This window comes from Mustela erminea, chromosome 11 (genome assembly GCF_009829155.1).
Source record: "Mustela erminea isolate mMusErm1 chromosome 11, mMusErm1.Pri, whole genome shotgun sequence".
NCBI lineage: Eukaryota > Metazoa > Chordata > Mammalia > Carnivora > Mustelidae > Mustela > Mustela erminea.
In genome coordinates this window covers 90,835,106-90,862,773 of record NC_045624.1, presented here as the reverse complement: position 1 = coordinate 90,862,773, position 27,668 = coordinate 90,835,106, and the positions used below count along the sequence as shown (strand labels likewise).

Below are 27,668 nucleotides of genomic sequence, written 5' to 3'. Positions count from 1 at the left end.
TATCTAAGAAATTATTGCCAAATCCATTGCCATGAAGTTATACCCATATTTTTTATGGTTTTATAGATTTATGTCTTACCTCTAGGTCTTTAGTACATTTTTAGGTCATTTTCATGAATACTATAAGCTAAAGTTCCAACTTCATTCTTTTGCATGTTCTGAATAAAAGATTCACAACAGCTGTGTTTTGGTTTTGAAAAGGAAAGAAAACTTTATTATTATTATTATTATTGAAACCTAGTATAAACAGAAGAGAAAAAGAATCTACACATAGATGAAGGTAATAGTAGACAATAAATGAGAATAAGGCAAAGTTACATCAAATTACAACATCCAACCTCATTAGCTGCGGAAGCCCCATAGAAACAGCCAGGCTGGAGTCCCAATTGAGAGACCTGGGTGGAGCATCCTCACCTCAAATGAGACTTCCAAGTGACCATCCTCATAAGGGCCATATTTTTAGGGCAAATGACAGGGTTTGAAGATAAACATTAATTTGCCTATGTGCAGTTTGGAATGAGCTGTATTTCTATGTTATCATGTATTTATATTTTCAAGTAGCTGAGCTGTATGTGTCTGCCTCCCCTCCAGGATTCCATAATGGGGGGCCAGCCCAGCCTGGAGCAGGAGGGGATGTGAGACAAGATTTGTAGTTCTTGGAGTCCAAAATAGAAGGGCCAGTTCTGACCTGGAGGCCAGATAATAAATATTTTAAATAACCAGGCTCCCAAGGTTATTCATATAACATGAGTCTCACAAACAACATTTCTTAGCCTGCTTGTGTACATGCAGATCCAGGTGATTGGTTATCTGGGACAAATCACAGAACATATAGAACACATGTGAATACCTAGTTTTCACAGCATAATTTGTTGAAGACTATTCTATGTGGTCTTGGCAACCTAGTCCAAGGTCATACGACCAAATGCACGAGGGTTTATTTCAACCTGTCTATTCTGTTCTATTGGTCAATACGTCTGTCTTTACATAGTACCACTCTGTCTTGATTACTGTAGCTTTGTAATATGTTTTGAGGTCAAGAAATGTGAGGCCTCCAACTTTGTTCTTTTTCAAGATTTATTTGGGTTACCTTGAGAGTCCATCTGAATTTTGGAATTTTCTTCTATTTCTACAAAGCTATCATTGGGGTTTTCTTAGAGAATGATTTAAATCTGTAGATTGCTTTGGGTAATACGGAGATTTTAACAATATGAAGTCTTCCAATTCATAAACATGTGTTGTCTTTCCAGGTATTTGTATCTTCTTTTAATTCTTTTAGCAATGCTTTATAGTTTTAAGTGTATAATCTTTTTCCATTTTGGTTAAATTTATTTCTAACTATTATGTTCTTTCTAATGTCATTATAGTTGGGATTGTTTTCTTAATTTCCTTCCTGGGTTGTTGTTAATGTATAGAAACGCAACTGATTTTGGGGTGTTATTTTTATATCCTACTATTTTGTTGAATTTGTTTATTCTAATGGCATTTGTATGTGTGTGTGTGTCTGTGTGTATGTGTCTGTGTTTATTCTTTAGTTTTCTACATATAAGATCATGTCACTTGGCAAACAGATGATCTTATTTTTTCCTTTCCTATTTAGATGTCTTTTTTTTTTTTTTCCCTGACATATTCCTCTGGTTAGAATTTCTAGTATATGTTGAATAGAAAAGATGAGAATGGGAATCCTTCTTTTGTTCCCTATCTGAGAGGAGAAGCTTTCAGTTTTTCTCCATTGAGTATACTGTTAGTTGTGGGCTTTTCATATATGGCTTAATTATGTGAGGTAATTTCCTTTGATTCCTGATTTTATGAGTGGTTTTTTTTTACAATTTTTTTCTTTTTTAATTTATTTTTTTATTTATTTTCAGTATAACAGTATTCATTATTTTTTTCACCACACCCAGTGCTCCATGCAGTCCGTGCCCTCTATAATACCCACCACCTGGTACCCCAACCTCCCACACCCCCTGCCACTTCAAACCCCTCAGATTGTTTTTCAGAGTCCGTAGTCTCTCATGGTTCACCTCCCCCTCCAATTTCCCCCAACTCCCTTCTCCTCTCTAACTCCCCATGTCCTCCATGCTATTTGTTATGCTCCACAAATAAGTGAAACCATATGATAATTGACTCTCTCTGCTTGACTTATTTCACTCAGCATAATCTCCCCCAGTCCCGTCCATGTTGCTACAAAAGTTGGGTATTCATCCTTTCTGATGGAGGCATAATACTCCATAGTGTATATGGACCACGTTTTCTTTATCCATTCGTTCGTTGAAGGGCATCTTGGTTCTTTCCACAGTTTGGCAACCGTGGTCATTGCTGCTATAAACATTGGGGTACAGATGGCCCTTCTTTTCACTCCATCTGTATCTTTGGGGCAAATACCCAGGAGTGCAATTGCAGGGTCATAGGGAAGCTCTATTTTTAATTTCTTGAGGAATCTCCACACTGTTCTCCAAAGTGGCTGCACCAACTTGCATTCCCACCAACAGTGTAAGAGGGTTCCCCTTTCTCCACATCCCCTCCAACACATGTTGTTTCCTGCCTTGTTAATTTTGGCCATTCTAACTTGTGTAAGGTGATATCTCAATGTGGTTTTAATTTGAATCTCCCTGATGGCTAGTGATGATGAACATTTTTTCATGTGTCTGATAGCCATTTGTATGTCTTCATTGAAGAAGTCTCTGTTCATATCTTCTGCCCATTTTTTGATATGATTGTCTGTTTTGTGTGTGTTGAGTTTGTTTTTATCATGAAAGTGTGTTGAATTTTGTTGTATGATTTTTCTTCAATTGTGATGATCATGTGGAGTTTTTTTTTTTTTCCTTCATTCTGTTAATGTCATATATTAAGTTGATTGGTTTTCATGTGTAGAACCATCCTGACATTTCAGGAATAAATCTCACTTGGTCGTTGTGGAGTGCTTCTAATGTCCTATTGAATTCAGTTTGCTTGTATTTTGTTGAAGATTTTTATATCAATATTAATCAAAGATATTTGCTTCTAGTTTTCTTGTAGTCTTTCTCTGGCTTTGTTTCAGGGTAATTCTGGCCTCCCAAACTGAGTTTGGAAGTGTTCCTTCCTTAATTTTTTGGAAGAGTTTAAAGAGTATTCATATTTTCCTCTTTAAATACTGGTAGAATTCTCCAAAGAAGCCAGCTGGTTCTGAAGTTTTCTTTTGGGGGAGATTTTTGACTACTGATTCAGTCTCCTTAGTGATTATAGGTCTGTTTGGATTTTTTTTCTTTATGATTCAGTCTTGTTAGGGTCTATTTTTCTAGTAATTTGATCCATTTCTTTTAGATTATCCAATTTGTTGGTGTTTAACTATTCATAGTGGTCTCTGTAAATCTTTTATATTTCTGTGGCATTAGGTGTAATATCTCCTCTTTTATTTATTTAGGTTTTTTTTTAATTTTTATTTAAAATTTTTTTTTATAGAGAAAGAGAGCATGTGGGGAAGGGAGAGGTAGAGGGAAAGGGGGAAGAGAATCTTAAGCAGACTCAACACCCAAAAGGGAGCCCTACTTAGGGCTCTCATGACTCTGAGATCATAACCTGAACCAAAACCCAGAGTTGAACGCTTAATCAACTGAGCCACCCAAGCACCTTTCTTTTATTTTTTAATTTTATTTATGTGGGTCCTCTTTTTATCTCAGTATAGCTGAGTTTGCCAATTTTGTTGATTTCTTTTTAAAAAAAAAACTGTATGTTTTGTTGATTTTTTCTATTTTCCTCTTCTCTATTTCCTTTATTTCTTCTCTAATCTTTATTATTTTCTTCCTGCTGCTAACTTGGATTAAGTTTGATCCTTTTTAGTTCCTTAAGGTAGAAGGTCAGGTTGTTGATTTGAATGATTTGAGATATTTCTTCATTTTTAATGTAATTATTTACTATCATAAACTTTCCTTTTAATACTGTTTTTACTGCATCCCATAAATTTTGGCATGCTGTATTCTTTCTTTTTTTTGTCTAAAGATATTGTGACTAATTTTTGACCCATTGATTGTTTTAAAGTGTGTTAAGTTTTATGTATTTGTTAAGTCTGCAGTTTTTCTTTTTGTTATTGATTTCTAGTTTCATCTCATTGTGGTTGGAAAAGATCTTTGGCAAGATTTAAGTTTTCTTAGATTTGTTAAAACTTGTTTTGTGGCCCAACATTTGGTCTACTGTGAAGAATGTTTCATGTGCACTTGAGAAGAATGTGTACTCTGCTGTACTTGGGTGGAATGTTTTGTATATGCCTGTTAGGTCTAATTAGTCTACACTGTTGTTCAAGATTTCTGTTTCCATATTGATTTTCTATCTGGTTGTTCTAGCCATTATTAAAAGAGGGCTGCTGAAATTTCCTACTATAATTCTATTACTGTCTATTTCTCTTGTCAATTCTGACAACTTTTTTCCTATATATATGGGAGCTCTGATGTTAAGTGCATATATTTATAATTCTTATATCTTTTTGATGAATTGCCCCTTTAATCATTATAAATTGTCCTTAATCTCTTGTGACAGTTTTTGACTTACCTGGTTTATATTATAATTATTTCCAACCCACCTATTGACTATTTGCACATTAGGCATTTTCCCATCTTTTTGCTTTAAGCCTATGTATGCCTTTAGATTTTACAATGAGTATTGTAGACAGCATATAGATGGATCTTGTGTTTTTTCAGCCCATTCAATAACTCAATGTCTTTTAATTGGGAGGTTTAAGATATAGACATTTAATGTAATTAATAATAGGGTAGGACTTACTATCACCATTTGTTAATGGTTTCCCATATGTCTTGTACCTATTTTGTCCCTCTTCCTCTCTTACTACCTTCCTTTGTGTTTCACTGATTTTTTTGTTGTTACATACTTCGATTCCTTCTCATTTCCTTTTATGTATCTTCTATAGTACTTTATTTATGATTACCATGGAGATTTCATAAAGCATCTTAAAGTTACAATAATCCATTTTATTTTACTTTTCTATTTTTCTTAATTTTAATTTCAGTATAGTTAACATACAGTATTGTATTGGTCTCAGGTGCACAGTATAGCGATTCAACAATTCTATACATTACTCAGGACTCATCAAGATAAAGTGCTCTTAATCCTACCATTAATCCTCTTTACCTATTTCATCCACCCCCCCACATTACAATCCATCTTACATTGATAATAATTTACCTTACATTGCATACAAAAACTCTATCCATTTACATCTCTGTTCACCCAACTTTATGTTTTTTATATCACAAATTTACATCTTTTTATACTGTATATACATTAATATAGGTTTATAGTTATTTTTATGCCTCTGTCATTTAAATTCTCTGCCAGAATTAAAAGTGATTTATGAGATGACATTACAGTACTTGAGGATTCTATGTTTGTCTATATATTTATCTTTACCAGAGAGCTTTATAATTTTGTATGTTTTCATGTTGCTGTCCAGTATCTTTTTGCTTCAATTTGAAAAACACCTTTGGCATTTCCTGTAGGGCAGTTCTTGTAGCAGTGAACCTCTTCAGCCTTTTGTTGTCTAGGAAAGTCTTAATTTCTCTTTCATTTTTGAAAGACAGCTTTGCCAGTTACAGTGTTCTTGTTTGGCCATTTTCTTCTTTCATCATGTTTACTATATTGTCCTTGCAAGATTTCTATTGAGCAAGCCACTGATAATCTCATGGAAGCTCCCTTATATATAATGAGTCACTTTTCTCTTGCTGCTTTCAAGATTCTCTCTTTGGCACTTTTGACAATTTGATTATCATGCATCTCAGCATGACCTTTTATGTATTTATCCCAATTGGAGTTCTTTTTATTTCTTGACCTTGTATATCCATCTCCCTTCTCAAATTTGGGACATTTTTGCCATTTATTTCTTCAAATAGACCTTTTGTCCCTTTCCCTGTCTTTTTTGTGACTCCCATAATGCATATATTACTTCTTTTGATCTTGTCCTGTAAGTCCCTTGGCTCCTACCACATCTTTTCATTCTTTTTTCTTTTAAAATTCTCACTTGTAATTTAAATGACCTGTCTTTGTGTTTATTGCTTCTTTCTTCTGCTTGAACAAGACTGTTGTTGAATCCTACTAGTGAATTTTTTGTTCTGTTTTTATATACTTCAGCTTCAGAATTTCTCTTTGATCCCTTTCTTAATAGGTTGTATCTCTTTGTTGATATTCTCATTTTACTCATGCATTATTTTCCTGATTTCATTTACTTTTCCATAAGTATTCTCTTTTAACTCATCAAGCAGCTTTAAAATGGCTATTTTTAATGTCATTGTCATTGTCAGGTAATTCATAGATCCCTTTTATTTTTTTTTCTTTTTAAATTTTCTTTTCTTTTTAACTTCTATTCAGTTAATTGACATATACTGTATTAATAGTTTCAGAAGTAGAGTTTAGTGACTCATCAGTCTTATATAATATCCAGTGCTCATTATATCATGTGCCCTCCTTCATATCCATTATCCAGTTACCCCATCCCCCCACAGCCCTCCCCTCCAGCAACCCTCAGTTTGTTTCATATGGCTGAGAGTCTCTTATGGTTTGTCTACCTCTCTGATTTTTGTCTTCTTTTATTTTTCCCTCCCTTCCCCTATGCTACTCTGTTTTGTTTCTTAAATTCCACATATGACTGAAATTATATGATGATTGCCTTTGTCTGATTGACTTATTTTGCTTAGCAAAATATACTCTATTTCCATCCATACTGTTACAAACAGCAAGATTTCATTTTTTAATAGTGGAGTAGTAGTCCATTCTGTGTGTTTGTGTGTATTTGTGTATAACACATCTTCTTTATCCATTCGTTCATTGATGTAAATCTCAACTCTTTCCATAATTTAGCTATTATTATTTCCATAATTTAGCTATTATACATTTCTGCTATAAACATTGGGGCCCCATTTGAATCACTACTTTTGTATCTTTACAGTAAATTCCTAGTAGTTCAGTTTCTGGGTCATAGGGTAGTTCTATTTTTAACTTAATCCTTTCAGTGTACTGTTGATCCTATTGGCTAGTTTCTTGCTGAAAATTTTGGCATGATTGTTCATCAGAGATATTGGTCTATAATTCTCCCTTTAGTTGGCATCTTTGTCTGGTTTGGGATCAAGGTATTGCTGGCTTCATAGAAATACTTTTCAAATTTTCCATTTCTATTATTTAAAACATCCTCAGAAGAATAGGTATTAATTCTTCAAAAGCATAGAAGATATTAGAGAATCCCTTTCTGGAGAAATAAAAGAACTAAAATCTAGCCAAGTCAAGATAAAATGGCTATTAATGGGATGGAATAAAAAAATGGAGGCTCTAACTGCTCAGATAAATGAGACAGAAGAGAGAATTAGAGATATAGAAGAGAAAATGATGGAAAACAAAGAAGCTAAGAAAAAGAGATAAACAACTACTGGATCCTGAGGGGAGAATTCAAGAGATAAGTGATATCATAAAGCAAAACCATGTTGACTAATTGAGATCCCAGAAGAAGAAGAAAGAGAGAGAAGGACAGAAGGTGTACTGGAACAAGTTGTAGCAGAGAACTTCCCTAATTTAGGGAAAGAAACAGGTATCAAAATCCAGGAGGCACAGAGAACCCAACTCCTCCAAATGGTGGAGGAGTAGGAGACCTAAATTTTGTCTGGTCCCAGGAATTTAGCAAGATAGTTATCAAACCATTCTAAACACCTACAAACTCAAAGAATAGCAGCAATTCTGTGAACAGAAAAGTGACCACTTTCTGGAAGTATATATTTTTCTGGGGTCGTTGTTACCCTTTTAGCATTTTGTTCATTCATTCATCTATTCTTCTCTGCAAAAAATGACAAGGTGGAAATGTTCACCCCCCAAAAAAAGGAACAAGAGGTAGTATCATGGCTGGGGACCTAATCAATATGGACATTAGTAAGATGTCAGAACTAGATTTCAGAATGATGATTATAAAGATGCTAGCTGGGCTTGACAAAAGCATAGAAGATACTAGAGAATCCCTTTCTGCAGAAATAAAATCCCTTTCTGGAGAAATAAAAGAACTAAAATCAAAGTTGAAATCAAAAGTTGAAATTAAAAAAGCTATTAATGAGGTGCAATAAAAAATGGAGTCTCTTACTGCTAGGATAAATGAGGCAGAAGAGAGAATTAGTGATATACAAGACAAAATGCTGAAGAATAAAGAAGCTGAGAAAAAGAGAGATAAACAACTACTGGATCACTAGGGGAGAATTTGAAAGATAAGTGACACCATAAGATGAAACAATATTAGAATAATTGAGATCCCACAAGATGAAAAAAGAGAGAGGGGGGAAGATGGTATATTGGAGCAATTAATTATAAAATTATAGCAGAGAACTATCCCAATTTGGGGAAGGAAATAATCATCAAAATCCAGGAGGCACAGAGAACCCCCCCAAAATCAATAAAAATAGGTCCACAACCCATCATCTAATAGGAAAACTTAAAAGTCTCAGAAACAAAGAGAAAATCCTGAAAGCTCCTCAGGACAAGAGGTCTATAACCTACAAGGGTAGAAACATTAGACTGGCAGGAAAACCTATCCAGAGAGACCTGGCAGGCCAGAAAGGACTAGCATGATATATTCAGGGTGCTAAATTAGCAAAAAATATGCAGCCAAGAATACTTTATCCAGCAGGGTTGTCATTCAAAATGGAAGGAGAGAAAAAAAGCTTCCAGGACAAACAAAAAGTTAAAGAATTTGTGATCACTAAATCAGCCCTGCAAGATATATTAAAGGGTATCCATTAAGTGAAGAAAGAGCCCACAAGTAACATAGACCAGAAAGGAGCAGAGACAATGTACAGAAACAGTGACCTTACAGTTAACACAATGACACTAAATTCATATCTGTCAATACTTGTTCTGAATGTAAAAGGGCTAAAAGCCCCAATAAAAAGATACAGGGTATCAGATTGGATTAAAAAAAAAAGACCCATTGATGTGCTGTCTACAAGAGACTCATTTGATATCCAAAGACACCTCCAGAATGAAAGTAAGTGAGTGAGTGTGGATATTCCTCAAAAAATTAATAATAGAGCTACCCTAGGACCTGGCAATTGCACTACTGGGTATTTTCCCCAAAGATACAGATGTAGTGAAAAGAAGAGCCATATGTACCCCAGTGTTCATAGCAGCAATATCCACAATAACCAATCTGTGGAGAGAGCCAAGATGCCCTTCAACAGATGAATGGATGAAGAAGATATGGTTCATATATACAGTGGAATATTACTCAGCCATCAGCAAGGATGAATACCCAACTTTTGCAGCAACATGGATGGGACTGGAGATTATGCTAAGTGAAATAAGTCAAGCAGAGAAAGTCAATTATCATATAGTTTCACTTACTTGTGGAACATAAAGAATAACATAGAGGATACTGGGAGAAGGAAAGGAAAAGTGAAGGGGGGGGAATCGGAGGAAGAGATGAACCATGAGATACTATAGGTTCCAAGAAACAAACTGAGGGTTTTAGAGGGGTGGGAGTGGGGGATGGGTGAGCCTGGTGGTGGGTATGAAGAAAGGCACATACTGCATGGAGCAGCAGGTGTTATATGTAAACAATGAATCTTGGAATACTACATCAAAAACTAATGATGTATTGTGTGGTGACTGACATAACACAGTTAAAAAAAAGGTGGTGGAGGACCATTTATCATGCTAATGGACATCAAAAGAAAGCTGGGGTAACAATCTTATATCACACAAATTAGATTTTAAACTGAAGATATTTGTAATAAGAGATGAAAAGGGCCACTATATCATACTTAAAAGGGTCTATCCAACAAGAAGTTTTAACAATTGTAAATATTTATGCTCCAAACTTAAGGGCAGTCAATTACATAAACTAACTACTAAGAAAATTAAAGAAACACATCAATAGTAATACAATAATGTTAGGGTACTTTAACACCCCCTTCACTGCAATTGACTGATCATCTAAGCAGAAGATCAATGGAAACAAGGACTTTGAATGACATCTTGGACCAGATGGACTTCACAAATATATTCAGAGTGTTACATCCTAAAGCAACAGAATACAGTCTTCTTGAGTACACATTGAACATCCTCCAGAAGAGATCACATCCTGGGTCACAAATCAAGTCTCAACTAGTACCAAAAGATTTGGATCATTCCCTGCATATTTTCAGACCACAATGCTTTGAAACTTGAACTCAATCACAAAAGTAAATGTGGAAAAAACACAAACACATGGAGGTTAAAGAACATTCCACTAAAGAATGAATGGGTCAACCAGAAAATTAAAGAATAATTTATAAAGAATATTCATGGAAACAAATGAAGATGAAAACACAGCTGTCCAAAATCTATGGGATGTAGCAAAGGCAGTCCTCAGAGGAAAAGTTTATAACAATACAAGCCTTTCTCAGGAACCAAGAAAGGTCTCAAATATACAACCTTCCACCTAAAGGAGCTGGAGAAAGAACAACAAATAAAGCCTAAACCCAACAGGAGAAGAGAATTAATAAAGATTAGACTAGAAACCAATGAAATAGAAACCCAAATAACAGTAGAACAGATCAACTAAACCAGGAGCTGGTTCTTTGAAAGAATGAAGATCTATAACCCCCTGGCCAGACTTAGCAAAAAGAAAAGGGAAAGACTCAAATTAATAAAATCATGAATGAAAGAGGAGAGATCACAACCAACACCAAAGAAATACAACTATTAGAACATAAGTATTTACCTGAAAGATACAGATGCAGTGAAAAGAAGGGGCACATGCACCCCAATGTTCATTGCAGCAATGTCCACAATAGCCAATCTGTGGAAGGAACCAAGATTCCCTTCAACAGATGAATGGCTAAAGAAGATGTGGTTCATCTATACAGTGGAATATTACTCAGCCATCAGAAAGGATGAATACCTACCATTTGCATCGACATGGATGGAACTGGAGGGATTATGGTAAGTGAAATAAATCAAGCAGAGAAAGACAATTATATGATTTCACTCATATGTAGAATATAAGCAATAGAATAGAGGATCATAGTGGGAGGGAGAGAAAAACTGAATGGGAAGAAATCAGAGCGGGAGATAAACCATGAGAAACTCTGTATTTCAGGAAACAAACTGAGGATTACAGAAGGGAGATGGGGTAACTGGGTGATGGGTACTAAGGAGGGCATATGATGTGAGAGCACTGGGTGTTATACACAACTAATGAATCATTGAACACTACATCAAAAACTAATGATGTACTGTATGTTGGCTAATTGAACTTAATAATTTTTTAAATAGTAATAAATAAATATGAACATATTTTGAGCAACTATATACCAACAAATTAAGCAATCTGGAAGAAATGGCATTCCTAGAAATGTATAAACTGTGAAAACTGAATCAGGAAGAAACAGAAAAGCTGAACAGACCCATAACCAGGAAGGAAATTGAAGCAATAATCAAAAATCTCCCCACAAAGAAGAGTCCAGGTCCATCTGGTTTCCCAGGGGAATTCTAGATCCCCAATTCTTTAATGTTGGTTTCTGGAGATTTGTTTTATTACTTTGATTTTGCCATATTTCATGTTTCTTTGCATGTCTTGTGATTTTATTGAAATTAGGGCATTTGAAAAAAGAGCATCCTCTCCCAGTCTTAATGGACAGACTTTGTACAGGGGAAGATCTTCAGCAACCAGGCTGACTAGACTCTGGACCATCTTAACTGTCGTAGGCATATGTGACTTCTTTAGGATTGTGCATGTAATTTCTGTGTTAAAGAAACTTGAACTTGTTTCTTTTTCACGTGCTTGTAATATTTTGCTTTCCCTGAGTCTGTGTGTGGTAATGTAGTCTCTCTGGTGTTGCAACAAGCCACCATCCTAGCCTTTGCACTAGACGGCCCCAAGTCATTCCAACTTTATTGGTTCCTTTCAGAACTGAGTTAAGTGACAAAAACTGTCCTTGGAAAAGCCCTCTGAAAGGTCAATGTATTTGATAGATGTTCCACTCTTCTTTACTCTCTCTAGGGAAGAGCCATCAGTTGGAAGTTTTCTACCAATATGCTTATTCTGTGCTGCAGAAGGGGAAGAGATGTGGCAGGTCAATGCAACAAATTTTCTTACCAGATTCCTTATGACTCTTCTTGACTTTGCTCTCATCAAGTCCTGCAAACTCTTAACTGGTTTCTTCAGTTCTCACAAAGGCAATTTAGCAAATACATCATTGAGTTGGTGTCTCTATGGGGAAACAGGGGACTGGGGCTTCCTATTCCACCATCAAACTCTTGTCACTCCTGGGCATGGGTGTTCTTTACATGTTCTTCATTCACTGACAATTTTACTTTCTCTATTTCAAATTCTGTATATAATTTAGTAAGTAATTTGGAATATACATCTATTTTATCTCCAAATTTAATATCCTGTTTACACATATAGAATTGCTGTTCCTATAAGGCTAGTAATGCATTCTTATCTTTGCATCTCTGTACTCCTCAGTCTCTGTTAGTATGCACTCCATTCTGATGTTCTTTCGGGGTCCCATCTCAAGGTCAACCTCATGAGTAGGATTTTTAAAGGTCCCAGGCTTTCTCTCTCTCCTATGTGTTGTGATCCACAGGAAATACTCTTGCATCCTTTGCACCACAGTGATGTATGTTTAGTTCTGCAACCCCAAGGTGACAGCCACAGCTCCTCTCCATTAGAGTTCTGAGGGCCTTGCCAGGGATAAGTTTTCTGTGACACCCAACCACACAACTCCCAGAGAACTCATAACATGCCCTCTGAGTGCTCTTACAGGACTCCTTCTTGAAAAGGTTAGTAGCTGCTAAGATAATCTACACTCTTCTATAGACAGGTATAGTCTGTTCTAAAGAACTATTTTTTTGCAAAATCTTCTCTCAACTTTAACCAGTTTTAGTTACCCAATTTCAAATTCTGAATATTGTTTAGTAAGCCTTTTAGAATATAACCTCATATCTTTAAATTTAACATATTGCTTACACATAGAGAATTGCATTTATGGGCACATAATAGATTTCCAGTTATGTGTCTATGTGTGTGCATGTTTTCTTTGTTTTTTGTTTTTGTTTTGTTGTTGCTTTTTTTTTTTTTTTTTACAAAAATGGGATCATACCATGTGTGGTAGGCATAATAATGGCTCTACAAAAATGTCCACATCATAATGCTCACAACTTGTGAATATGTGACCTTACCTGGCAAAAGGGACTTTGCAGATATGATTAAGTTAAGGATGCCATATTGGGGAGATTATCTTATATTACCTGGGTATGTCCAATTAATCATGAAGGTCCTTATAAATGAAAGAGGTATATATGAGAGTCTGAGTGGCAGATATGATGATAGAAGCAGAGATAAGAGTTATCTGATTGGTGGTCAAGGCCATGGTTCAAGGAATATTGGCAGTCTGTAAATGAAAAAGGCAAGTAAAATTGATTCTCCCATAGAGACTCCAGCGTAATATGGCTCTGCCAATATCTTTGTTTTTAGAACAATGAAATCCCCTTCGGTCTTCTGACCTCCAGAATTGCAATGCAATAAATTTGGGGTGTTCTGAGGCATTGAGCTTTTGGTAATTTGGTACAGCAACAATAGAAAATTAATAAGTGTTTGATTAAATAAAATATGGAGACCATAGATCAATAACTTATAGAGGAGCCAGGTATTAGTCACCCCTACAACCCAGGTTCAAGTGCACCCCTACATTTCCCATGATCCCTTGCAGTGAAGTTGGGACTAATCATGACTAATGGAGTGGAAGTGGAAGTACATGTTACTTCCAAACCAGCTAAAAGCAGTGCACTTCTGTCATCTCTCTGCTCCTCTTTCTTGGCAATTTTAAAGGCCACCTGTTCAAAAGCTTCACTACAATAAGAGCTAGGAGATGTCAGTAGACTGTCATTTTATCTTATAGTTTTTATTTTTTTCACAAGTCTTGCAATGTAAATAAAAATTATCAATATCAATACTGTCATAAATATGTTATCTTTTTTCCTAAAACATTAGTTTTCCTTTCGCAGTTAGGTATTTTTTCAACTGGAATTTATTCTCTGTATTATGTTAGCTAGTAGTGTAATTTCTTTCTGTATTCATAATCAGCTGGACCCTCCCCTTTTTTGAATGGTCAATCCATTTGCACATATTTGTCATTCATGTTTTCCATATATATGTGAGAGAAGGGCTATTTTGAGTCTACTGCTCACTTCTGTTTTATTTGCTTCATTTATCTATCCCTGAGCTAATACTAGACAATCTCAAATATTATTGATTTATAACATGTTTCTCTTCCTGTTCTTCAAATTTGTCTTTGAGAGCTTTGGTTATTTGTCAGTTTCCATGGAAAAGTCTGATGCAACTTTATGCTTATATTTAATTTGTAGATTTATATGAAGAGAATTTCTTTTTTTATGTTGGAACATTTTCTTTTCCTTTTTTAAAAATTTTAATCTTATTTTTCCAGTGTTCCAAGATTCATTAATTATGCACCATACCCTGTGCTCCATGCAATAACCGTGCCTTCCTTAATATCCATCACCAGGCTCACCCAGCCCGCCACCCCTCTCCCTTCAAAAACCCTCAGTTTGTTTCTCAGAGTCCACAGTCTCTTATGCTTTGTATCCCCCTCCAATTTCCCCCAATTCACTTTCCTTCTACTTCTCCTAATGTCATCCATGAGAATTTCTAGAGAGGTTTCCAGGTTTTGGAGTTTGGTACTTTTTCCTCTTAATTTAGATTTTCTTTTCCATCCTTCAAAAGCACTTTGTGGTTTTCTTTGTAAAAAACCATTAGATTTCTTTCTGGGCACCCATAAGTTTTGGCCACTCTTATAAATGAAATATTTTTTCTACAACCCTAATAGTAGTAGAAAACTCTAATATATAATTGGACATATATATGTCCAATAGATTTTTTTCTTTGTATCCAGCAAAATCACTAACTGCTGTTATTGAGTCTAAGGGTTTATCTGTAAATTTTCTTGAATTTTCTATGTAGCCAATAATAGTATCTAAAATAGAAAGAGTTTTGGCTCTTATTTCTCAATTCTTGCATCACATATTTACTATTATTATTGTTTTAACTAGCATACTGTTAAAAGCCAATATGACATGGAAAGATGCTCAACATCACTCATCATCAGGGAAATAGAAATCAAAAGTACAGTGAGATATAACCTCACACTGGTCAGAATAGCTAAAATTGACAACAGGGAAAACAACAGATGTTGGCAAGGATAGAGAGAAAGGGGAACCCTGCTACTCTGTTGGTGGGAATGCAAACTGGTGCAGCCACTCTGGAAAACATTATGAAAGTTCCTCAAAAAGCTAAAAATAGAACTACCTTATGACCCAGCAATTGCAGTAATAGGTATTTACCAGAAGGACACAAAAATACTGCTTCAAAGGATACACAAACTCTGATATTTATAGTGGAATTATCAACAATAGCCAAACTGTAGGAAGAGCCCAAATGTCCATCAACTGCTGAATGGATAAAGAAGATATGGTATACACACACACACACACACACACACACACACACACACATCACCCCACTGGACTATTACTTAACTATAAAGAAGAATGAAATCTTGCCATTTGCAATGACACAGGTGGAGCTAAAGAGTATTATGATAAACCAAATAAGTCAGGTAGAGAAAATTAATGCCATATGATTTCACTCAAATTTGGAATTTAAGAAACGAAACAGGCACATATGGGGGGAGAAAAGAGGCAAACCATAAAACAGACTCTCTCTTTTTTTTTTTAAGATTTTATTTATTCATTTGAGAAAGAGACAAGAGAGCACAAATAGGTGGAGAGGGAGAAGTGGACTCCCGCTCACCTGGGAGCCTGATGTGGGGCTCAATTCTAGGACCTGGAGATCATGGCCTGAGCCAGAGGGAGATGCTTAACCATCTGAGCCACCCAGGTGTCCCCATAAAACAGACTCTCAACTATAGAAAACAAATTAAGAGTCGCTTAGGGGAGGTGTGGGGTGGGTAGGTTAAATGGGTGATGGGTATTAAGGAGGGCACTTGTGATGAGCACTGGATGTTGTATGTAAGTGATGAACCACTAAATCCTACACCGGAAACAAACAAAGGCAATGTGAATTCTTTTTTTTAAATTTTCACTTTCACTTATTTTTCTTTCAAGTTTATTATCCTCTTTGTATTATTCTTGTTCCTTTTCTAGTTTTTGTTAATAATTTTTATTTATTTTTTTATAAACATATACTGTATTATTAGGGGTACAGGTCTGTGAATCGCTAGGTTTACGCACTTCACAGCACTCACCATAGCACATACCCTCCACAATGTTCATAACCCCACAACCCTCTCCCAACCCCCTCCCCCCAGCAACCCTCAGTTTGTTTTGTGAGATTAAGAGTCTCTTATGGGAAGGGACAAGATGGTGGGGAAGTAGGAGGAGGCGCCATTTCAACCTGTACCCTAAATGGAGCTAATTACCTACCAAAGAACTCCAATCACCCATGAAATCAGCCTGAAATCAGAATTATACACGTCTGGATCTCTACAGGGGCAGAAGATGCCAGTGGGCAGGTAAATCGGAGCAGGAATGTTGGACTGATATCAGAAGATAAACAAAAGGGGGAGGGAGCCACCAGAGGCGACCGATTGGAAAGTAGTACTCCAATATGAGAGTGCCCTGCATCTGGGGACCAGTATTAACTTGGGGTTTGGTTTAAAGTACTCAAAAAGAGCAAAGGATCGTGGGGGGAAATTGTGGGAATTGGGGCAGTTAGGGACAGGGGTAAGTCCCCAGGCCCAGGACAGCCTCCCCTGGCGCTGAGCCAGAGGGAGTGTGGTGGAAAAACCATGTCTTGGTCCCTGAGCCGCCAGCGCGCCTGAGAACACGTGGGGTCCGGCTCCCATGAAGGGCTGGGAGCCTCGCCAGACAGCAGAACACCTCGCCTTGCTATCAGAGCCTGAGATGCGCATGCCCCACACCTTCCCCTGGGAGAGGTACGGGCAGGTGCCAGCCCGGTGCTCTTGGACCTGGAAAGACCAGGCACTCCCAGCCTGGGCCATTGGGAAAATCTCAGTGTGCAATCACTGCTTGGAACCTCTCTGGCGGTCTTCAGCTGCCCAGAAAGCCGCCGCTGCCACGGTTTTGGGTACAAGCTGGAGATACTGCATCCCCAGGGACCGTGACTGGGAACCTGCTCTGCCAGCAGCTGAGGGGGACCTTATGTGCTCTGCAACACCCACAGGGGAGCAGACTGAAGATTCTCTCTGAGAGGGAGGTCGGGGTGCAGTTTGCTTTCCTCTAAACCTCCAAAACCATCAAAAGCAGTCAAGGCGAGAGAAAACAAATGAACATAAAACGCTCCAGAGAACAGAAGCCTGAAAAAATCAGTTTCCTCAGAGCCCTCTCCCTTGAGGGGGGCGGGAGGACTTAACTCAGGGAACATCATTGACTGAAAATCCATGTGGCACGCCCCTCCCCCAGAAAACCAACCAGGAAAGGAAAAAAAATGATGACAAGAGAACAACCACCACTACTTCATAGATACAACTTTTATTTTTAACTCTTTCCCACTTTTCTGGTTCATTTTTTTATATAGATAATTTCTTAACCTATTTACCATCACAGTGAGATGTCCAGTACATCAAATTCCATAATAACCTTCTAACCTAAACTTTTTGATACATACACCCATGTTTTTCTTTTGCTTTTCTATTTTTTTAATTTTTTAAAAATTTTAGTTTAATTTAGTCTAGTTTACTCTTTTTTAATTTTTATTTTCTAATATTCATATAGAGTTAAACTTCAAGGTAATGCTACCCCTATAGGTAAACCAATTTTTTTAAAGTATTTATTTGACAGACAGAGATCACAAGTAGGCAGAGGCAGGCAGAGAGATAGGAGGAAGTAGGCTCCCCACTGAGCAGAGAGGGCGATGTGGGGCTCGATCCCAGGACCCCAGGATCATGACCTGAGCTGAAGGCACAGGCTTTAACCCACTGAGCCACCCAGGCACCCCTAGGTAAATGAATTTTTAATCCCCCTTTATCTAAGGAAAGTTGAGTCCTTTAAAAAGATATCAAGATACACCCAGGAAGAATCAAAATAACCTTCCTCGCCCACACTGAGAATTTATACCACTCTCCCATCTTTTTCTTCTGCCAGTGTTTCTGTGTATTTGTGTTTGTCCTTATAGTATATAAATCTTATACTTGGGGTTTTTTTGATGAGTTTCTTTCCTTTTTTTGCATATATATATATTTTTTCTCTTGTCATATACTTTTATCAGTCTTTTTGTTTGTCTGTTTCTGTTTGTATACTTCATAAATCTTACCTAGGGGCCCATTTGGGCTGAGCCTTCTCTTTCATCTTCCCTTTTTTTCCTGTCTCTCTCTCTCTCTCTCTCTCTCTTTTTCTTTTTTCTCTCATTTGGGTGGGGAATCCTGATTGCTCAGAAGCGTTCCAGTGTGCACCTTGACTGCACCATAGTCTATACATCCAGTTACACCCATTCAGTCATCTCTCACCAAAATGACTAGGAAGAGGAATCCCAAACAGAAGAAAAATACAGAGGATGGGTCTTCTGCAACAGAGCTAATGGCCATTGACATAGACAATATGTCAGGAAGGGAATTCAGGCTAACAATAATCCAGGCAATAGCTAGGTTGGAGAAAGCCATGGATGATGAAATGGAATTGATTAGGGCAGAACTGAAAGCCACCAGGGATGATGTTCAAAATGCTCTCAATGAGTTCCAATATAATCTAAATTCTCTCAAAGCTAGGGTAACTGAGACAGAAGATAGAATTACTGATCTGGAGGACAAACACATAGAGAGAAAGGATCAGGAGGAAGCCTGGAACAAACAACTTAAAAGCCACAAAAACAGAATCAGGAAAATAAATGATGCCATGAAACATTACAACTTCAGAATAATTGGAAGCCCAGAAGGGGAGGAGAAAGAAAGAAGTCTAGAAGATATAGTGGAACAAGCTGTCCATGAAAATTTTCCCAATCTCGTGAATGGAACCAGCGTTCATGTGCTAGAGGCAGAACGGTTTCCCCCCAATATTATAGATTCTCAAAAGTCCTCAAGACATCTAATAGTAAGAATAAAGAATTATAATTGTAGGCAGACCCTCTTGAAAGCAGCTAGGACAAAGAAGCTCCTTATGTACAGAGGAAAGACCATCAGAATAACATCAAACCTGTCCACAGAGACCTGGCAAACCAGAAAGGGCTGGCAAGATATATTCAGGGCACTAAATTAGAAGAACATGCAGCCAAGAATACTTTCCCCAGAAAGACTGACATTCAAAATGGATGGAGAGATAAAGAGTTTCCAAGACTGGCAAGGCTTAAAAGACTATGCCACGACCAAGCCAACACTGCAGGAAATATTAAGGAGGGTTCTATAAAAGAGGAAAAATCCTAAAAATAGCATTGAACAGAAATATAGAGACAATCTACAGAAAGAAAGACTTCAAAGGTAACACGATGTCAATAAAAACGTATCTATCAATAATCACTCTCAATGTGAATGGACTAAATGCGCCCATAAAATGGCACAGGGTAGCAGATTGGATAAAACGACAGGACCAATCCATATGTGGTCTACAAGAGACCCATTTTGAACCTAAAGATACACCCAGACTGAAAGTGAAGGGAAGGAGAAGCATCTTTACTGCCAGTGGGCCTCAAAAGAAGGCCAAGGTAGCAATTCTCATATCAGATAAATTAGATTTTAAACTAAAGACTGTAGTCAGAGATACAGAATGACACTACATAATCCTTAAAGGGACTATCCACCAAGATGATCTAACAATTGTAAATACGTATGCCCCATATTGGGGGCATACATAAGAAAACTATTAATCAAGATAAAGAGTCATATTGATATGAATACATTAATAGTAGGAGATATTAACATGCCTCTCTCAGTAATAGACAAATCATCGAAGCAGAAAATCAATAAAGAAACAAGAGCATTAAATGAGACATTGGACCGGATGGACCTCATAGATATATACAGAATGTTTCACCCTAAAACAACAGAATACTCATTCTCAAGTGCACATGGACTCTTCTCCAGAATACACCACATATTGGGTCACAAATCAGGATTCAACAGATACCAAAAGGCTGAGATTATTCCCTGCACATTCTCAGATCACAATGCTTTGAAACTGGAGCTCAATCACAAGGAAAACTTTGGAAGGAACTCAAACACCTGGAAGCTAAAGACCACCTAGCTTAAGAATGCTTGGATCAACCAGGAGATCAAAGAACTGAAACAATTCATGGAAACCAATGAGAATGAAGACACTTCGGTCCCAAACCTATGGGATACAGCAAAGGTGATCCTAAGGGGGAAATACATAGCCATCCAAGCCTCCCTCAAAAAAATTGAAAAATCCAGAACACAGCAGCTGTCTCTACACCTTAAAGAACTGGAGAATCAACAACAAATCAAACCAACTCCACACATAAGAAGGGAAATCATCAAGATTAGAGCTGAGATCAATGAGGTAGAAACCAGAGATACAGTAGAACGTATCAATGCAACTAGAAGCTGGTTTTTTGAAAGAATCAATAAGATTGATAAACCATTGGCCACACTAATCCAAAAGAAAAGAGAGAAAGCCCAAATTAATAAAATTATGAATGAAAAGGGAGAGATCACAACTAACACCAAGGAAGTAGAAACAATCATGAGAAGTTATTATCAACAGTTATATGCCAATAAGCTAAGCAACCTAGATGAAATGGATGCACTCCTGGAAAGCTATAAGCTCCCAAAATTGAACCAGGAAGAAATTGACAACTTGAATAGACTGATATCTAGTAAAGAGATTGAAGCGGTGATCAAAAACCTCCCAAAAAACAAGAGCCCAGAACCTGACGGATTCCCTGGGGAATTATACCAAACTTTCAAAGGAGAAATAACACCTACACTCCTGAAGCTGTTTCAAAAAATTGAAGCAGAAGGGAAACGTCCAGACTCTTTCTATGAAGCCAGCATTACCCTGATCCCCAAACCAGGCAAAGACCCTACCAAAAAGGAGAATTGCAGACCAATATCACTGATGAATATGGATATTACGGTTCTCAACAAGATCCTAGCAAACAGGATCCAATAGCACATTAAAAAGACTATCCACCATGACCAGGTGGGACTCATCCCTGGGCTACAAGGATGGTTCAACATTCGCAAATCAATCAATGTGATAGAACAAATTAATAAGAGAGAAGAACCACATGGTCCTCTCAATCGATGCAGAAAAAGCATTTGACAAAATCCAGCATCCGTTCCTGATTAAAACGCTTCAAAGCATAGGGATAGAGGGACCATTCCTGAACTTCATAAAATCTATCTATGAAAGACCCACAGCAAATATCCTCCTCAATGGGAAAAAGCTTGCAGCCTCCCCATTGAGATCAGGAACACGACAAGGATGCTCACTCTCACCACTCTTGTTCAACATAGTATTAGAAGTCCTAGCAACAGCAGTCAGACAACAAAGAGAAATTAAAGGTATCCAAATTGGCAATGAAGAAGTCAAACTCTCTCTCTTTGCAGATGACATGATTCTTTAAATGGAAAACCCAAAAGACTCCATCCCCAAACTACTAGAACTACTAGTAGTTCTCATACAGCAATTCAGCAACGTGGCAGGATACAAAGTCAATGTACAGAAATCAGTGGCTTTCTTATGCACTAACAGTGCAAATACAGAAAGGGAAATTAGAGAATTGATTCCATCTACTATAGCACCAAGAACAGTAAGATACCTGGGAATAAACCTAACCAAAGAGGTAAAGGATCTGTACTTGGAACTACAGAGCACTCATGGAAGAAATTGAAGACATAAAAAGATGGAAGACCATTGCATGCGCTTGGATCAGAAGAATAAACATTGTTAAAATGTCTATACTGCCTAGAGCAATCTATACTTTTAATGCCATCCCGATCAAAATTCCACCAGTATTCTTCAAAGAGCTGGAGCAAATAATCCAAAAATTTGTATGGAATCAGAAGAGACTCCGAATCGCTAAGGAAATGTTGAAAAACAAAAATAAAACTTGGGGCATCATGTTACCTGATTTCAAGCTTTACTACAAAGCTGTGATCACTAAGACAGCATGGTACTGGCATAAAAACAGACACATAGACCAGTGGAACAGAGTAGAGAGCCCAGATATGGACCCTCAACTCTATGGGCAAATAATCTTTGACAAAGCAGGAAAAAATATACAGTGGAAAAAAGACAGTCTCTTCAATAAATGGTGCTGGGAAAACTGGGCAGCTCTATGTAGAGGAATGAAACTCGACTTTTCTCTTACACCATACACAAAGATAAACTCAAAATGGATAAAAGACCTCAACATCAGACAGGAATCCATCAGAACTCTAGAGGAGAACATAGGCAGTAATCTCTTCGATATCAGCCACAGCAACTTCTTTCAAGATATGTCTCCAAAGGCAAAGGAAACAAAAGCGAAAATGAACTTTTGGGACTTCATCAAGATCAAAAGCTTCTGCAGAGCAAAGGAAGCAGTCAACAAAACAAAGAGGTAACCCATGGAATGGGAGAAGATATTTGCAAATGACAGTGCAGACAGAAGGTTGATATCCAGGATCTATAAAGAACTCCTCTAACTCAACACACACAAAATAGATAATCATATCAAAAAAAATGGGCAGAAGATATGAACAGACATTTCTCCAATTAAGACATACAAATGACTATCAGACACATGAAAAAATTTTCATCATCGCTCGCCATCAGGGAGATTCAAATTAAAACCACATTGAGATACCACATTACACCAGTTAGAATGGCCAAAATTAGCAAGACAGGAAACAACATGTGTTGGAGAGCATGTGGAGAAAGGGAAGCCCTCTTACACTGTTGGTGAGAATGCAAGTTGGTGCAGCCACTTTGGAGAACAGTGTGGAGATTCCTCAAGAAATTAGAAATAGAACTTCCCTATGACCCTGCAATTGCACTCCTGGGTATTTACCCCAAAGATACAGATGTAGTGAAAAGAAGGGCCATCTGTACCCCAGTGTTCCTAGCAGCAATGGCCACGGTCGCCAAACTGTGGAAAGAACCAAGATGCCCTTCAACGGACAAATGGATAAGGAAGATGTGGTTCATATACACTATGGAGTATTATGCCTCCATCAGAAAGGATGAATACCCAACTTTTGTAACAACATGGATGGGACTGGAAGAGATTATGCTGAGTGAAATAAATCAAACAGAGAGAGTCAATTATCATATGGTTTCACTTATTTGTGGAGCATAACAAATAACATGGAGGACATGGGGAGATGGAGAGGAGAAGAGAGTTGAGGGAAATTGGAAGGGGATGTGAACCAAGAGAAATTATGGACACTTGAAAAGCAACCTGAGGGGTTCGATGTGGTGGGAGGTGGGAGGTTGGGAGAACCAGGTGGTAGATATTAAGGAGGGCACATATTGCATGGAGCCCTGGGTGTGGTGCAAAAACATGAATACTGTTATGCTGAAAAGAAATAAATTTTTTTTTTCAAAGCAAAAGACAAAAGCAAAACAATCAAAAAAACCTTCTGTCTCCCCAAAGGAGAAGAAAACGTTTGTTTGCATCTAAATTAAAATTCAACAAAAATGCCAGGTCACCATTGACTCCTTTATTTTTTTTCTTTTTGTCGAACACATAGCTTAAAGGTATGTAAGATGGTTTTTCTTAAAAATTCTTCAGTATATATGCTTCCTATGATATTTTTCAGCTATTATTTAAAAGTGAAACAAAATGTATGGTTCAGATAAATATTTAAACAATTAAATCTTTAAAAATGGCAAAAAAAAAAGTCTCTTATGGTTCGTCTCCCTCCCAATGCCATCTTGTTTCATTTCTTCTTTTCCTATTCCCCAAATCCCCCACATTGCATCTCCACTTCCTCATATCAGAGAGATCATATGATAGTTGTCTCTCAATTATAAACCATCTCATTTTTTAAAATATATTCATTTAATTGTATCCATTTACCTCTAAACTCCATTTAACTGCATCTCATAAACTTTAATATAGTACTTTCACAGGTGTTCATTTATTATTATTCTATTATGATATCTCTTTACATTTTTATGTTTCAAATGCAGGGTGTTAAAGGAAATTTTCCTTTTAAACAATCTTAAATTTATTTTTAATTTTATTGAATTACAGTCAAAGGTCATAATTTATATGCTAATGAATCTTTGGCCAGATACCAGCAATGCATTGCAGCTTTTCTAAATATTCCTTGTACACATTAAAATAATATATTTTATGTAGTTTTGGGGAGTAATCTTTATATACACATTTATGTAAATATACCAAATCAAGCAGTTAATTCTGTTAAGTGTACTGTATCCGTTCTAATTTTTGTTCACTCTCTCTTATCATTTTATGATAGGTACATGTAAGCATTCTCCACTATATTGTGGATGTATACTCTTTCCCTTTAGTTCCATTTTTGCCTTATATATTTTTACCATGATAAGATATATAACATAAAATTTACAATTTTCATGATTTCTAAGAGTACAATTCAGTGTCATTAATTAAATTCACAGTATTATGTAACCATCTTTGCTATTTCCAAATCTTTTTCATTAGTCCAAACAGAAAGTCCATAACCATTAAGCAGCAACTCCCCATTACTCCTCCCGTGGCTCTGATCATGAGTAATCTACTCTCTGTCTCCATTGGTGTGTCTCTTTTGGATATCTACATGGAATCATATGTCCTTTTGCATCTGGTTATTTTACATAGCATAACACCTTAGAGGTCTATCCATCATAGCTTGTGTCAGAACTTTGTTCCTTTTTATTTTCAGTGGGTATTCAAAACCCACTGATTTTAAAGGTTTTGTCAAAACATTCTGATTAGTGATTTTGTTGTCTGTCTTTAGCTATTTTGTGTGTTTTAGAATTTAGTTTGCAGCTTCATTTGGAGTGGAAAGGTTTCTCTCTCAGTCTCTCAGTCTTTTTGTCTCAGGTGTATAGTTGACTTCAGTAGAATCATATGGCTTCCCAGTCTAGAACCAAATCTGTGTAATATAATGAGGGATTAATGCTCATGTTCTTCTGTGACATGGACATAAAGCAGATCAAGATCTGAGACAGTGGGTGGTTGGGTTCCATTCTTGTTTATGAGGCTGTTTAGGTTTCTTCCTGTTTCCTTAGGCCATAGCTCCTTCTTTTTTTTTTTTTTTTCTTCTCAGTATGATTTTTTAAAGTTTTTTTTAATTTTAATTTTATTAACATATAATGTATTATTTGCCTCAAAGGTACAGTTCTGTGAATCATTAGTCTTACACAATTCACAGAACTCATCATAGCAATACCTTCTCCAATGTGTATCACCTAGCCACCCTGTCCCTAGCCTCACCACCCCCCAGGAACCCTCCATTTGCTTCCTGAGATTAAGAGTTTCTTATGGTTTGTCTCCTTCCCCTGTCCTATCTTGTTTCATTTTTCCCCCTCCCTTCCACCCCATGATCCCCCACCCTGCCTGCCTTTCAAATTCCTTATATTAGAGAGATCATATAATTGTCTTCCTCTGATTGACTTATTTTGCTTAGCATAATACCCTCTAGTTCCATCCACATCACTGAAAATGGCAAGATTTGGGGTTTTTTTGATGGCTGCATTATATATATATATATATATATATACACACACATACATACACACACATATATATATGTGATATATATACATATATATATCACATCTTCTTTATCCATTCATCTGTTGGTGGACATCCAGGTTCATTTTATAGTTTATTGTGGACATTGCTGCTATAAATAATCTGATGCACATGCCCTTTGGATCACTACATTTGTATCTTTAGGGTAAATACCCAGTAGTGCGATTGCTGGGTTGTAGGGTAGCTCTATTTTCAACTTTTTGAGGAACCTCCATACTGTTTTCCAGAGTGTAGGCCATAGCTTCTGAGAGGAGAAGGGAGTTGAGGGAAATTGGAAGGGGAGGTGAACCATGAGAGGCTATGGACTCTGAAAAACAATCTGAGGTTTTGAAGGGTGGGGGGTGGGAGGTTGGGGGATCCAGGTGGTGGGTATTGGAGAAGGCACGGATTGCATGGAGCACTGGGTGTGGTGCAAAAAACAATGAATACTGTTACGCTGAAAAAAATTAAAAAAAAAAAAAAGAAAGAAAAGAAAATAATTACCAAATTAAAAAAAAAAAAAAAAAGCTGTAGCCATATGGTGTGTTGGTCAGCCATGGTTTGATGGTTGTTTTGATTTGTTTTTTTTTCCCTTCTCATTGTGCTTTCATGACCAAGGCAACTCTACTGCAGTCCCTGGCATTGAGTCATGAGTCTACCTCTCAAATTTCTTGTCTTGGATGAATCTTTTTCTGGTATGTTACCTTACATAGCTGAAACTCCCAGACTCTGCTTCCACACCCAGAGCTCAGCAGGCCTGTAGATTCAACCCTGCTGACCACTTGCAATTTTTTTTTTCAATTTCTGACCGAGAGAGATGTTTATCTTGTTTTCAATATCAACTGTGTCTTTTTATATTTTATCTTCCCCTGCCTCAAATCGATAAAGTTTCTATAATTCTTTTTCCCCTTTATTAATTTGGAAGCTGTAGGTTGTATTTCTATTCCTTAATGCCTATCATTAAGCTTAAAAAAATACAGAGAAATAAAACATTCTAACAATGAAGTGTATGAGAATATATTAATTTTGTTTAAAGAACAATTATAAAATGTCCACATCTTTACCTATACCAAGGCCAAAAAAAAAAAAAAATGTATCATCATCCCTAGAATCTATTTATGGTACCCTCCTGGATTATTCTCCTTCCTTTGTTTTTAGTGATAATCAATGTACAGGAATTTATATTAACTCCTTATTTCCTGACTCTTACTGCTTTCTTCCTATGTATGTTTTATCCTTTAGCAAAACTAAGTTTTGTCTATTTTTTGAAGATAATGTAGGTGAACTGCTTATTTTCCTATTTGCTTCTTCTGCTCACTAGTTTTGTGTTGGGAGATTATTTTATTGAGGTCTAGTGTACACAAAATCTTCAACTTTTTAAAAAAAAATTACAACTTTTAAGTGCATATTTGATTACTTTTACAAATATAGTCATCATCATAATATGGAACATTTCTGTCACCTCCAAAGTTCCCTTATGCCCTTTCTCCATCCGCTACCTTGCTCCTGGCAACTGCTGAATTGCTTTCTATTACTGTAATTTTCTCTTTTAGAATTTCTTGAAAATGGAATGATACTGTAAGTACTACTTTTTATTTGGTTTCTTTCATAGCATAATGCTTTTAACATGAATCCACATTGTTTCATGTATCCATAGTTTGTCCCTTTTTATTTACTATGCAGTATTATATTATATAGATATATAAAGGCTTGTTTGGTTATTTGTGTTTCCCATTTGATGTTTATTAAAATTGCTATAAACATCTGTGCAGGTTTCTGAAGGAACACAAATTTTTATTTTCTGAAGGCAAATACCTAGAGTGGGTTGCTGGGCTATATGGTCACTGAGATTTCCAAACTTTGAAAATGACTTATCACCAGCAGTCTGTGAAAGTTCAGTTGCTCAGTGTACAAGAATTTATACTAATTGTGTATTTTCCACACTTGATAGTCAGGTATTTTTTATTTGAGC

The 27,668-nt window shown here is 36.7% G+C and overlaps 1 long non-coding RNA gene across 1 annotated transcript; it reads right to left on the bottom strand.

The window, feature by feature from the left end:
- Window positions 1-6,914: 6,914 nt before the first annotated feature.
- On the bottom strand, window positions 6,915-25,931 carry LOC116569141. Its single transcript, XR_004276866.1, has 3 exons — window positions 25,915-25,931; window positions 22,437-22,438; window positions 6,915-6,981 (listed from the first exon to the last, which is right to left on the bottom strand). It is a non-coding gene; the product is annotated as an uncharacterized LOC116569141 (long non-coding RNA).
- Window positions 25,932-27,668: the final 1,737 nt, after the last annotated feature.